The sequence below is a fragment of the Labeo rohita genome, chromosome 2 (genome assembly GCF_022985175.1).
Source record: "Labeo rohita strain BAU-BD-2019 chromosome 2, IGBB_LRoh.1.0, whole genome shotgun sequence".
In the NCBI taxonomy this organism is placed as follows: domain Eukaryota; kingdom Metazoa; phylum Chordata; class Actinopteri; order Cypriniformes; family Cyprinidae; genus Labeo; species Labeo rohita.
In genome coordinates, this window is record NC_066870.1 from 35,014,006 (window position 1) to 35,026,639 (window position 12,634).

Sequence of the window (12,634 nt, forward strand, 5' to 3'; positions counted from 1 at the left end):
AAATATCCTAGTAATACCATAGAAATGTGTTAAAACCCACTCAGTATATCTTAGCAACCACATAACACCCTGGCAACCAGATACACCCTTGCAAGAGTATAGCAGTGTGTTAAAATTCACTCAGTTGTCTTTAGCGACTACATAACAACATCCTGGCATCAGAAACACCCTCGCAACAGTATAGCAAAGTGTTAAAACTCACTTAGATAACCTTAGCAACGACATGACAACACCCTGGCGACAAGAACACCCTACTAACCACATAGCAACACTGTACATAAATCTGTATGATTTTTTTCAGCCGTTTTATTGACTTAGCATCTACATAACAACACCCTGGAAACCAGAAACACTATTGCAAAAGTATAGCAGTGTGGTAATATTAACTCAGTTGACTTTAGCAACTACATAACAACATCCTGCAACCAGAAACACCCTCACAACAGTATAGCAATGTGTTAAAACTCATTTTGATAACCTTAGCACATGACAACACCCTGGCAACCAGAACACCTGACTAACCACATTGCAACACTGTACGTAAGTCTGTAGAATATTTTTAGCTGTTTTATTGACTTAGCAACTGCTTACAATCTGGCAACCAAATACACCCTTTCAACAGCATAACAATGTGTTAAAACTCACTTAGATGACCTTAGCAACCACATGACAACACCCTGGCAACCAGAGCACCCAACTAACCACATAGCAACACTGTAAGTAAGTCTAAGATATTTTAGATGTTTCCTTAATTTAGCAACTGCATAACAAAAACCCCGAAACAAGAAATGCACTCGCAATTGCATAGAAATGTGTTAAAACCTACCTGATTATCTTAGAAACCACACAACAACACCCTGGCGACCAGAACCCCATAGTAACTGCATCGCAACACTGTAAGTTATTTTTAACTTTTAGTTAGTTAGCAACTGCATAACAATAACCTGGTAAGTAGCTGGTCAGATGATCTTGCTAACACAGCAATGACAACACCCTGGCAACCAGAACACCCGACTAACCACATAGCAACAATGTAAGTAAGTCTGTAAGATATTTTAGGTGCAACACTATCAATCTTTAAGATTTTTTCAGCTGTTTTATTGACTTAGCAACCACATGACAGCACATTGGCAACCATAAACACCTTTGAAACAGCATAGCAATGTGTTAAAACCCACTCAGATCACCTTAGCAACCGCATGACAACACCCTGGCAATGAGAACCTCCTACTAACTGCATAGAAACACTGTAAGTAAGTCTGTAAGGTTTTTTTTTAGCTGTCTTATTGACTGTCAGATGAAAATAGCATGTATGATCACATCTCCTCAGTTAACCCTAGTATAGGAAATAGTGATGTTTGTCCTTAGCTAACAGCACTAGAATGGTTTAACAATGGTTTTGTTGTCATGTTTTTTGTCATGTTTCGTTTCTGTGATCCATCATGTTTCCTCCCGAGGCTTCCAGAGTTTAAATGGGTGTCTCTGAGATGTCATGTCATATTTTTGCTCTAATGATGGATCAATGTACAGACCTCATGAGTCAAAATGTTTTCACTTTCACTCTGAGAAATCTTCCAGTGGTTTGCAGGACTTAGATATCCAAAATTACCAGTGTTACACATCCTAGTTAAATAAGATTTATATTTGATTGTCTCCTGTTAAAATTTTAGAAGGCGTTCATTCATTAATTGATTGATTCATTTTTTTCTCTTCTCTTTTTTTTTTTTTTTTCATTCCTGGCTCATTTAGCTTTCCAATTGATAGCCTTTTTATCTGTTGTTTCCATGACAACATGCTGTAGCTCAAAACCTCTCAATAAAATGTCTAAATATGAGCAGTGTTTGAAAGACAACCCTGCCAGTCCATCTGTGTTGCGGTAGCAAGCAACCAACAGCATGAATAAGAAAATATGAATAGTGAAATAATAATGATAATAATAACAATTAGTGGTGCTTGCTTTGAATAAACCCATACCCAGCCATAAGCACTGAATGTCTGTGGGCAGTTCATCTCATCATGCAGCTTGTTGAAGAGAGGTGTGCTGTTACTATTTTGAGTGTACAGAATTATGCATTAAAGGGATAAAAATCTGTTCTTTTTACTTTTGACCATATTATGCTTTACTAACAACCATATGACGACACACTGGAAACCACAACAGCCTAGCAATTGCAAAGCAGCACAGGAAACACAACATCCAGGCAATAAGAAATACCCTTTTAGCACAGCTACATTTTAAAACATCCTCAGAACATCACATGACAACACCCTGGTAACCAAAACACCCTAGCAACTGTATGGCAATGTGTTAAAACCCACTCAGAACACCTTAGCAACCACATAACAACACCCTGGCAACCGGAACACCCTTGCAACAGCACAGAAACATTTTAAAACCCAACTAAGAACTTCTTAGCAACCACATGGCAACACCCCGGCAACCACAACACCCTACCAGTTGCATAGCAACCCTCTAAAAACACCATGGCAACCACAAATACCCAGCATAACAATGTGTTGAAACTCACTTAGATCACCTTAGAAACCACATGACAACACCCTGGAAACCAGAACACCCCACAGACCACATAGTAGCACTCTAAAAACTCCTGAGGAAATACATAACAACACACTGGCAGCCAGAAATACCCTTGCAACAGCATAGCAATGTGTTAAAACCCTCTCAGAACACCTTAGCGACCACATGACAACACCCTGACAGCCACACCACCCTAGGAACACTCGAAGAACCCCTGAGGAAATTCATTACAACATCCTGGCAACCAGAACAACTTACTAACCACATATCAACACCAAAAACCCTCAGGAAACACATAACAACACCCTGGGAACCGGAAACACGTAACAACACCCTGGCAACCAGAATAACCCTTGCAACAGTATAGAAACATTTTAAAACCCACTTAGAACTTCATAGCAACCACATGACAACACCCTGACAGCCACACCACCTTAGGAACACTTGAAAACCCCCTGAGGAAATGCATTACAACACCCTGGCAACCAGAAACACCCTCACAACAGCATAACAATTTGTTACAACCTGCACGGATCACATTTGCAACCACATAACAACACCCTAGAAACTAGAACACCTTACTAACCACACAGCAACACTTTAAAAACTCCTCAGGAAACACATAACAACATGCTGGCTACCAAAAACACCTCTTCAACAGGATAACTAAATTTTAAAACCTACTCAAAACACCTTAGCAACCACATGACAACACCCTGGAAACCAGAACACTGTACTGATCACATAGCAACAGTCTAATAATTCCCCAGGAAACATAACAACACCCTAGCAACCAGAAACACCCTCACAACAGCATAACAAAATTTTAAAACCTATTTGGAACACCTTAGCAACAACATGACAACACAATTAGGACACAGTAGAAACTGCAGTAGCAACCACATAGTGACACTCTAAAAAATCCTCAGAACACCCTAGCAACTGAATAGCAAGCTTAGCAGTTGTTCAGAAAATATTATTATATCATATTGTTGCAAATGACTATTAGTATTGATCAGTGTGATCTATTTGATTATATCCGAAGAGGTTCGACAAAGGAAGAGACTGTGAGTGTTCATGGCCAAAGACAAAGCGATAAATTAGATTTGCTTACACGCTGAGGTTGCGGCCCACCACATGTACTGCCATGTAGCGGGTTATTGTGACATGTCCGCGTGACGGTACGCATGATATCATGTGTCACTTCACAGTAGAGATGTTCTCACAGGCCAGAAGGACTTGATTTAGTTGGAATTTTAATCAGGTCATGCGTGGGCTGCCGTACTTACATGCGGATCCTTCAGACGGCCGTGATTACGACCATCACTGAGGGCTTTTTTTTCTCCCAAGCGCAGAATAAATGGCTCTGTAATTACAATATATCGCTGCAGGCACTGGGACGGACATGCTCTCCAGCGCAGGTTTCCATGGATACTCCGTCTGTTCTGGAACCTTTCTAATGCGAGTCATTGACTTCCATTAGACAGCCGAGCGTCAGCCAGCGAGAGCATGCTTCAACAGAGCTGCTGCTGCTGCGCCTCGCGTACCTGTCTGCATCCTCGTTACGTACAGAACCGGACGTCCAAATATACATCACCGCCTTTAATTTAGTGGCAATCATGAAGCTAATAGTGATCAACAGCCTGCGTTGAACAGCTAATTGAATGTCATTTTTAAAAGGAAGTAGATCGTAGATCTTTGAACACTTGGTTAGAAGAACATCACAGAGTTCATTGCTTGAAATATCTCATGATTGACGGGTAGCACAAGCCATATTATTTTCTAAAACACTGTCTTGTTTATCTCTGGATTGCTGCCATTAGTGTGTGTTTGTGTGGGCATGTTCAGAATAACAATATACTGTACTACATGTACTGTTTCTGCAGTATGTATTCTGTGGACAGCATGCAGATGCATGTATGGCATACTACATTGTTTTAAAATGTGAATTATTCCTGATAATGCATATTGCATTTTTTTTTTTTTTTAATTAGTAGCAGGCCTCATTTGGTATAATTACTGAATCCCAAAATGCAATGCATTATGTGTTTACATACACAAAGATACTAATGAATTTCAAAAAATTGCTTTTAAAAAGCAGATAATGCAAGAAAATCTCAAAATTTAAATTATTTTAATAAATTATTATTTATTTTCCTCTGCCACCAGTAACATTTACATGCAGAGAATTCTTTTACCCAATTACATAACGTTGTTTAATGCATTTACATGATTTTGTAATTTATGTTGTTTTTTTAAATGCATAATTGGTGTAAGATTTAGCATGAAAGCATTTTATTGGACAACAAAAAGATGCTTTTATTTAAAAAAAAAAACAAAAAAAAAAAAAAAAAACAAGTTCAGATTAAAAATGCAAGACTGTTTTCTGTTTGAATATATTTTAAGATGTATTTTATTCCTGTGATGCAAAGCTGAATTTTCAGTATCATCACTCCAGTCTTCAGCGTCACATGATCTCTCAGAAATGATTCTAATATGCTGATTTGCTGCTCAAAAATTTAGATTATTATTATCAATGCTGAAAACCTTGAAATGCAGCTTAATGTTTTTGTGGAAACGTATGCACTACCATTAAATTAAATAAGATAAAAAATAAACAAATAAAATAATATGTTTATTTAGCAAGAGTACGTTCAATCAGTCTAACTTTGACATCTCGCCTGTGCACTCCTACATTCAATTATTGTGAACAGGTGCAGCACTCTCCACCTGCTCTCAGTAGAGTTAAAATATCTAATTGAGAAATTACCGTAGACATTAACCCAGCTAATTAGTGGGATTTAAACCTTGCAGACGCGGCACACGTATAATCATTTCATTTGTCAGACATACTGACTTAAAAGGAAAGCAGTTTTACTTTCTCTCAACACTGTCACCAGTTTTAATATGCTTTGATGCATCAGCTATTACAGTACATGCTGGTGTTTTGTGTTTGATTGTGAATGCAGGTGCTTACGGACTCATCTCAGAGAAATGTGGAGGTGGCTGTATACTGTGATTTTCATAAAGGGTTTCCTTCTTGGTCTGTGCTGAAGGCTGGAATAGGAAAGAGCTGGTTGAAAGCATGTAAAGTGGGTCATATTGGTAAGTAGTCCATTTAAAGTGATACACAGGTCGCTTGGAAACAGATCTCAGGAAACCAGAGATTATAAGGAATTGGACACAGCCATTTTGGTTTAATTAAATTTCTAATTACAGATGCTTTTGATTCTATAATTAACAAAGTACCATTAAAATGCTAATCATTTTACTTTTTCATGCTATTTCTGCTTCCATTGGCATATTCCATTATATAGGCAGAATTGTGAGACCAAAAGCCTCAATTGTGAGAAAAAAATGTCTAAATGGATAAAATGTCACAATAATTTTTTTTTTTTTTTGAAACAAAGACCAAATAATGAGATGTAAGCTCAGTATTTCGCGAAAAAATTGCGAAATGCAAACTCAGTAATAACTTATTTAATTACTTTTTAGAGAAAAAAGAATGTGAGCTGTAAGCTTAGAATTGCAAGAAAAGTCAGAATTCTAAGGTTATGTGTTGCAATTATGATTTTTTTTCCCTCAGAGTTGCGAGCAAACAGGGTCTGAATTGAGATAGAAAGTCAAAAATTATTATTTTTTTGTATAAAAAGTAGAGGAAACAACTCAGAATTCAGAGAACTAAAACAGAACTGTGAAATGCCGTTCAATATATATGCAATTCTGTTTATATCTCAGAATTGTGAGAAACAAAGTCTGTATTGTGAGATAAAAAGTCGCAATTAAATTCTAAGTTTATATAACATAAATCTGTGTTTATTTCTCACAATTTTTACTTCTGAAAATAGATAAAAAGTCAAACAATAACCCTATTTTTATTCCATGATAAAAACAAAAAGCAGACTTGCAAGATGTAAACTTAGTATTTAGAAAAAAACTGAACTGTGAGATGTAAAATCAGTATTATTTAGAAAAAAGAAAAAAATGTAAGCTGTAAACTTGGAATTGCAAGAAGACTTAGAATTCTAAGTTTATATCTTGAAATTCTGTTTATATCTCAGAATTGCGAGAAACAGTGTCTGTATTGTGAATAAAAAGTCACAATTAAATTCTAAGTTTATATCTCACAAATCTGTGTTTATTTCTCACAATTCTGACTTTTTCTCATAATTGCTAGGAACAAGGTTTAAACTGTGAGATAAAAAAGTCAAAATTGTGAGGGGAAAATGTTAGAATTGTAGATAAGAAGTCAAACAGTAACCCTGTTTTTATTCTGTGATGAAAACAAAAAGCAGAATTGCAAGATGTAAACTCAGTATTTAGAGAAAAAAGCAAATTGTGAAATGTAAACTGTATTATTTTGAAAAAGAAAAAAATGTGAATAAGTGTGTAAACTTGGAATGCAGGAAAAGTCAGAAAGTCAGAAGTTTATATCTTGCAATTCTATGTTTATATCTCAGAATTGTGAGAAACAAAGTCTGTCTTGTGAGATAAATAGTCAGTTAAGTTTATTTCTAAAAATTCTGCAATTCTGTGTTTCTGTGTTTATCTCACAATACTGGCTTTTTTCTAATAATTCAGAGAAACAAAGTCTGAACGATGAGATAAAAAATCTAAATTGTGAGGAAATAATTGTGGACAGAAAGTCAGAATAACTTGTTTTTAACTCAGTGGTAAAAACAAAAACAGAATTGCAAGATTTAAACTCAGTATTTAGAGAAAAAACTGAATTGTGAGATGTAAACTGGATTAAAAAAAAATGAGCTGTATTTGGAATTGCAAGAAAAGTTTATATGTTGCAATAATGACTTTTTCTGTCTGAATTGCAAGGTAAAATGTCGCAGTTGTATTATTTATTTTGTATTCAGTGGCAGAAACAAAAACAGTTGCGAGAAGTAAACTCAGAATTGTGAGAAAAATAAAAACTTCTTAGGAAAGAAGACTCAGAATACTTACTTTTCGCACAGTTGTGAGTTTACAAAGTTTGCATTGTGAGGAAAAAAAAGACATGTCAGAATTGTGAAGTCACATTTCCCTTTTTTATTTTTTATTCCATGGTGGGAACAAAAAAAAAAAACTGAATTGCGAGATGTAAACTCAGTATTTAGAGAGGAGGAAAAAAGAAATGGAATTCAAAGATATAAACTCAGTATTGAGAGAAAAGCAGATATGTGAGATGTAAACTGTTTTTAAAGAAAAAAATGGCTGTAAACTTGTAATTGTGAGAAATGTCAGAATTCAAAGTTTATAATTCTCACTCTTAATTGCAAGAAACGCAAAAGTCCACATTGTGAGATACAAAGTCACAGTTGCAAGATAAAATGTCAGAATTGTATTTATTTATTTATTTATTTATTTTAAATTCCGTTATGGAATAGAATAGAAAAATAGAAAAATTCTAAATTGCAAAAATAGAACTGCAAGATGTAAACTTTTCTGACAAAAAAATTATTGTGCGCTGTAAGTTTGGAATTCGAAATCTTAGTTTCTTTGTTACAATTACGACTTTTTTACTCAGAATTGCGAGAAGCAAATCTGAATTGTGAGATATTCTGTGGCTTCCATGCCTCAGCACCTTTTACAGAGTAAGTTGTCTGAAAAGACACCGCTGGGATTTCTCTGGGAATCTGACAGGACAGAGTGTATGTTCTCACGCAGACAGGTGTATTTTGGATGAAGAGTCGTTGAATCTCTTCACACTTTTGCGGTGTGAACGGTCCTTACAGATCTCACCCGCTGTTCTCTGCCACTCATCATTACTGTACGTCTGAATCTGACCGAAGAGGACAAAAGAGTTTATATAGTGGAAAGAGGAACTCTCAGCAGAGAGAACAGTGTGTCTTTTTTCTGCTGTTTTTTTTGTGATATCTCACTTTTGTTTGACGTCACTCACAACTCTGTTAGGAACTCCGGAACATTATGTTCAGGGACATTAGACCTTTCTTTTTTTATTTTTGTCTTTCCTGGTATTTGCTATGGAAAGATCACTGTTGCTTTTTCTAATACTTTATTTAGGGTCATAACTATTGACGTGTAACCACCTAGCAACCAGCCACAACACTCTAGTAACCATAGTAGTAATCATTGTGGCAAGTTTTGTGCAGACAAGAAGCATATTTTACTTATGAACGTAGTAAAGGTTTGTTACAGTGTTTATTTATCTGTATTACAGATATGCTTTAAAATTTTGCTTTGAAAACTTTTTTTAAAAAGATTTGCTACATGAACACTCAAAAAAGTGAAACAAAGTACATTTTGCTGAAGATATTTAGAAAAGTAAAATTATTTAATAATTATGTTCTGTCTGCATCATTGTAAAGATAAAGTACTGTGAAAAATGACAGAAAAACAAAGCTGACAACTCTTTTTATTTTTAATTGTAATTATTATTTTTTTAATTTTATATGCCATAATAATTAAATCATTTAAAATAAATTCTACCTGTTTTGACAAGAATATTGTATATGTAAAATACAAAAAAAATAAAATTAAAAAAATAAAATAAATTCTAAATCTAATTTGATATAATAAATGTAATGTGAAATGTGTAAGGTCAAAAATGCATGAGATTAAAAGTGTCCAAAAAAGTAATTTATTTATTTTAAATAAAAAATTAATAAAATTATATATAAAAAAAACAAAGACGCTTTTCAACAGAGCTTGTCTTTTTTTTTGCATTGTACTTTTATTTTTTTTTCATATACCATAATTATTAAATAAAATAAATATCAAAAAAATGTATATAGTTAATTCATTACATACAATTATTTATATATATATATATATATATATATACATATATATATATATATATATATATAAATATATATATATATATATATATTTTTAAATAAAACATTTTTGCATAATACTTATGCAACATAGCATGCATGCATTTTTTTTTAATTATTTTACTTTACTCCAAATTCATTATGAAAACATTATTAGTCATACTGAAGTAGATATGCATAATTGTAGTATTGTGCTTATAAAGCTGTAGATATTGGATCATCAACTCATGAACTGTCTTTGCTGGAGAGTCTCAGGTTTGCTCTGATCTGCACAAAGCTCTTTGGGTTTTCATCTGATGAATAGATGACCTGGTCATAGTTACCATGGAAATTGTAACCATGAGACATTTGTGATCTGTTGCTGAGACACAGAGGGCAGGTAAAGCTTGTTTTGGCGAAATCTGAAGAGCAGCGAAGTGTCGAGAACCCACACGAATCTATATTTTGTCTGTAGATTGCGGCTTCTTGTTCCTTCCTCGCCTGCACCCTGGAAACAGATGGTTTCTTTGAAATGACAAATCTCTGAGTTTGATGACAATATTGGCTGACAGAATGAGGCTGGAATGCATGTGTTTGTAATTACTGTGATGTTTTTAACAACAAACACAGCAGCAGGATCCGTGACACAGGAAGGGTCCTTTACAGTATGAGCATTTACTGTAGTCAAAGAAAAATGACAAGAAAGCTTAGAAGTGTTATTGAAAATCAGTCATGAGATCCATGAGAACCAGTGTTGTTTGATTGATGTAAATCCAGGTATAAAGCATTTTGAGGCTTAAAAGTGCAAAACACAAGTGAGATTTCAGAGTTACAGTGAAGGCCAAAATTTTCAATAATTTCAATAGACTTAAAATGTAGTGCAGAAGTTGCATGGACTATTTTTGCAAAATTTCTTCCTTTTGTTTAAGGAAGAAAGAAAGTCATGGAACGAAATGGAGATGAGCAGATTATGACAGAATTATCATTACTGCACGAACTATTCCTTTTAAATGTATTGTATATTCTAAATGACCAAATACTTCATCATATGTTTCCATAACGCCTTAAGTTTGTGGACGGTAAGATTTTTGTTTTGGAAGAAATTAATGCTTTTATTCAGCAAGTTAAATGTTAAATTAATCAAAAGTGACACTAAATACATTTTTATTGTTACAAAAGATTTACTTTCTAAATAATTGCTGTTCTTTCAAACAGCTCAACTGTCTTCAATATTGATGATGATAATAAGAAATGTTTTTTTTTTTCTTGAACACTTAATTTAGCATGAAGGATGTGACACTGAGGACTGGACTAATGGTGCTGAAAATTCAGCGTTGCATCACAAAAATAAATTACATATTAAAATATATTCAAATAGGAAGAGTTATTTTTAAATTGTAACAATATTTCACAGTTTTACTGATTTTACTGTTTTTGATCACGTAAATTCAGCCTTGGTGAGTATAAGAGACTGTTTTGAAAATCATTAAAAATCTTTCGACCCTCTTTTCAAATTATAGTCTATTTTCATAATATTTCACCAATAATTGGTTCCATCAAAGTCACTAACAAAAAAATAATTACAATTTGTAAATAGTAATTTGTAATTAGCTTCTGCTATTAATTAAATTCATAATGTTTAACATTTTCCAATAGGGAATAAAATTTAATTTGTGAAATAGAACTTTTTTTTTTTTTTTTTTTTTAATAATAATGTAGTCATTAATTATAATCTTGTGTCTGCATATTCTCATTATAAAATATTTTTTAACTAAAATATTTTTGGCACTTTTCAACAAATAGCATGCATTTATTTTATATACCATAATAATTAAATTGTTTAAAATAAATTCTACCTATTTTGACATATGAATACTGTATATGTAATGTGAAACTTGTAAATCAAAAAACATGTTAACTTTAAAAGTGTCCAAACATTATATTTATTTTAAATATAATTATTTAAGATTTAATTATAATGTTCTACCTGCATTTTATAATTATAAAGTTAACAAAATCTGTCTAAATCTGTGTTAGTGAGCACTTCTCCTTTGCCGAGAGAATCTATCCACCTCACAGGTGTGGCATATCAAGATGCTGATTAGACAGCATGATTATTGTACAGGTGTGCCTTAGGCTGGCCACAATAAAATGACACTCTAAAATGTGCAGTTTTATCACACAGCACAATGCCACAGATGTTTTGAGGGAGTGTGCAGTTGGCATGCTGACTGCAGGAATGTCCACCAGAGCTGTTGCCCGTAAATTGAATGTTCATTTATCTACCATAAGCTATCTCTAAAGGCGTTTTAGAGAATTTGGCAGTACATCCAACCGGCCTCACAACCACAGACCAGGTGTAACCACACCAGCCCAGGACCTCCACATCCAGCATCTTCACCTCCAAGATCATCTGAGACCAGCCACCTGGACAGCTGCTGCAACAATCGGTTTGCATAACCAAAGAATTTCTGCACAAACTGTCAGAAACCGTCTCAGGGAAGCTCATCTGCATGCTCATCATCCTCATCAGGGTTTCGACCTGACTGCAGTTCATCGTCGTAACCGACTTGAGTGGGCAAATGCTCACATTCGATGGCGTCTGGCACTTTGGAGAGGTGTTCTCTTCACGGATGAATCCTGGTTTTCACTGTACAGGGCAGATGGCAGACAGCATGTATGGCGTTGTGTAGGTGAGCGGTTTGCTGATGTTAACGTTGTGGATCGAGTGGCCCATGATGGCGGTGGGGTTATGGTATGGGCAGGCATATGTTATGGACATTGAACACAAGTGCATTTTATTGATGGCATTTCAAATGCACAGAGATACCGTGACGAGATCCCGAGGCCCATTGTTGTGCCATTCATCCACGACCATCACCTCATGTTGCAGTATGATAATGCACGGCCCCATGTTGCAAGGATGGCCAGCATACTCACCAGACATGTCACCTATTGAGCATGTTTGGGATGCTCTGGATCGGCGTATACGACAGCGTGTTCCAGTTCCTGCCAATATCCAGCAACTTCACACAGCCATTGAAGAGGAGTGGACCAACATTCCACAGGCCACAATCAACAACCTGACCAACTCTATGAGAAGGAGATGTGTTGCACTGCGTGAGGCAAATGGTGGTCACACCAGATACTGACTGGTTTTCGGACTGACTGGTTTTCGGTTAGTATATATAGATAGATAGATAAATTGATAAACAGATACATGATACATGAAATATATGTACTTTTAAAATGAATTTGTCACCACCAGATTACTGAATTAAATTACAGAATGGTGCTAAAGATGTTCAAAAAATAAATTTAAAAT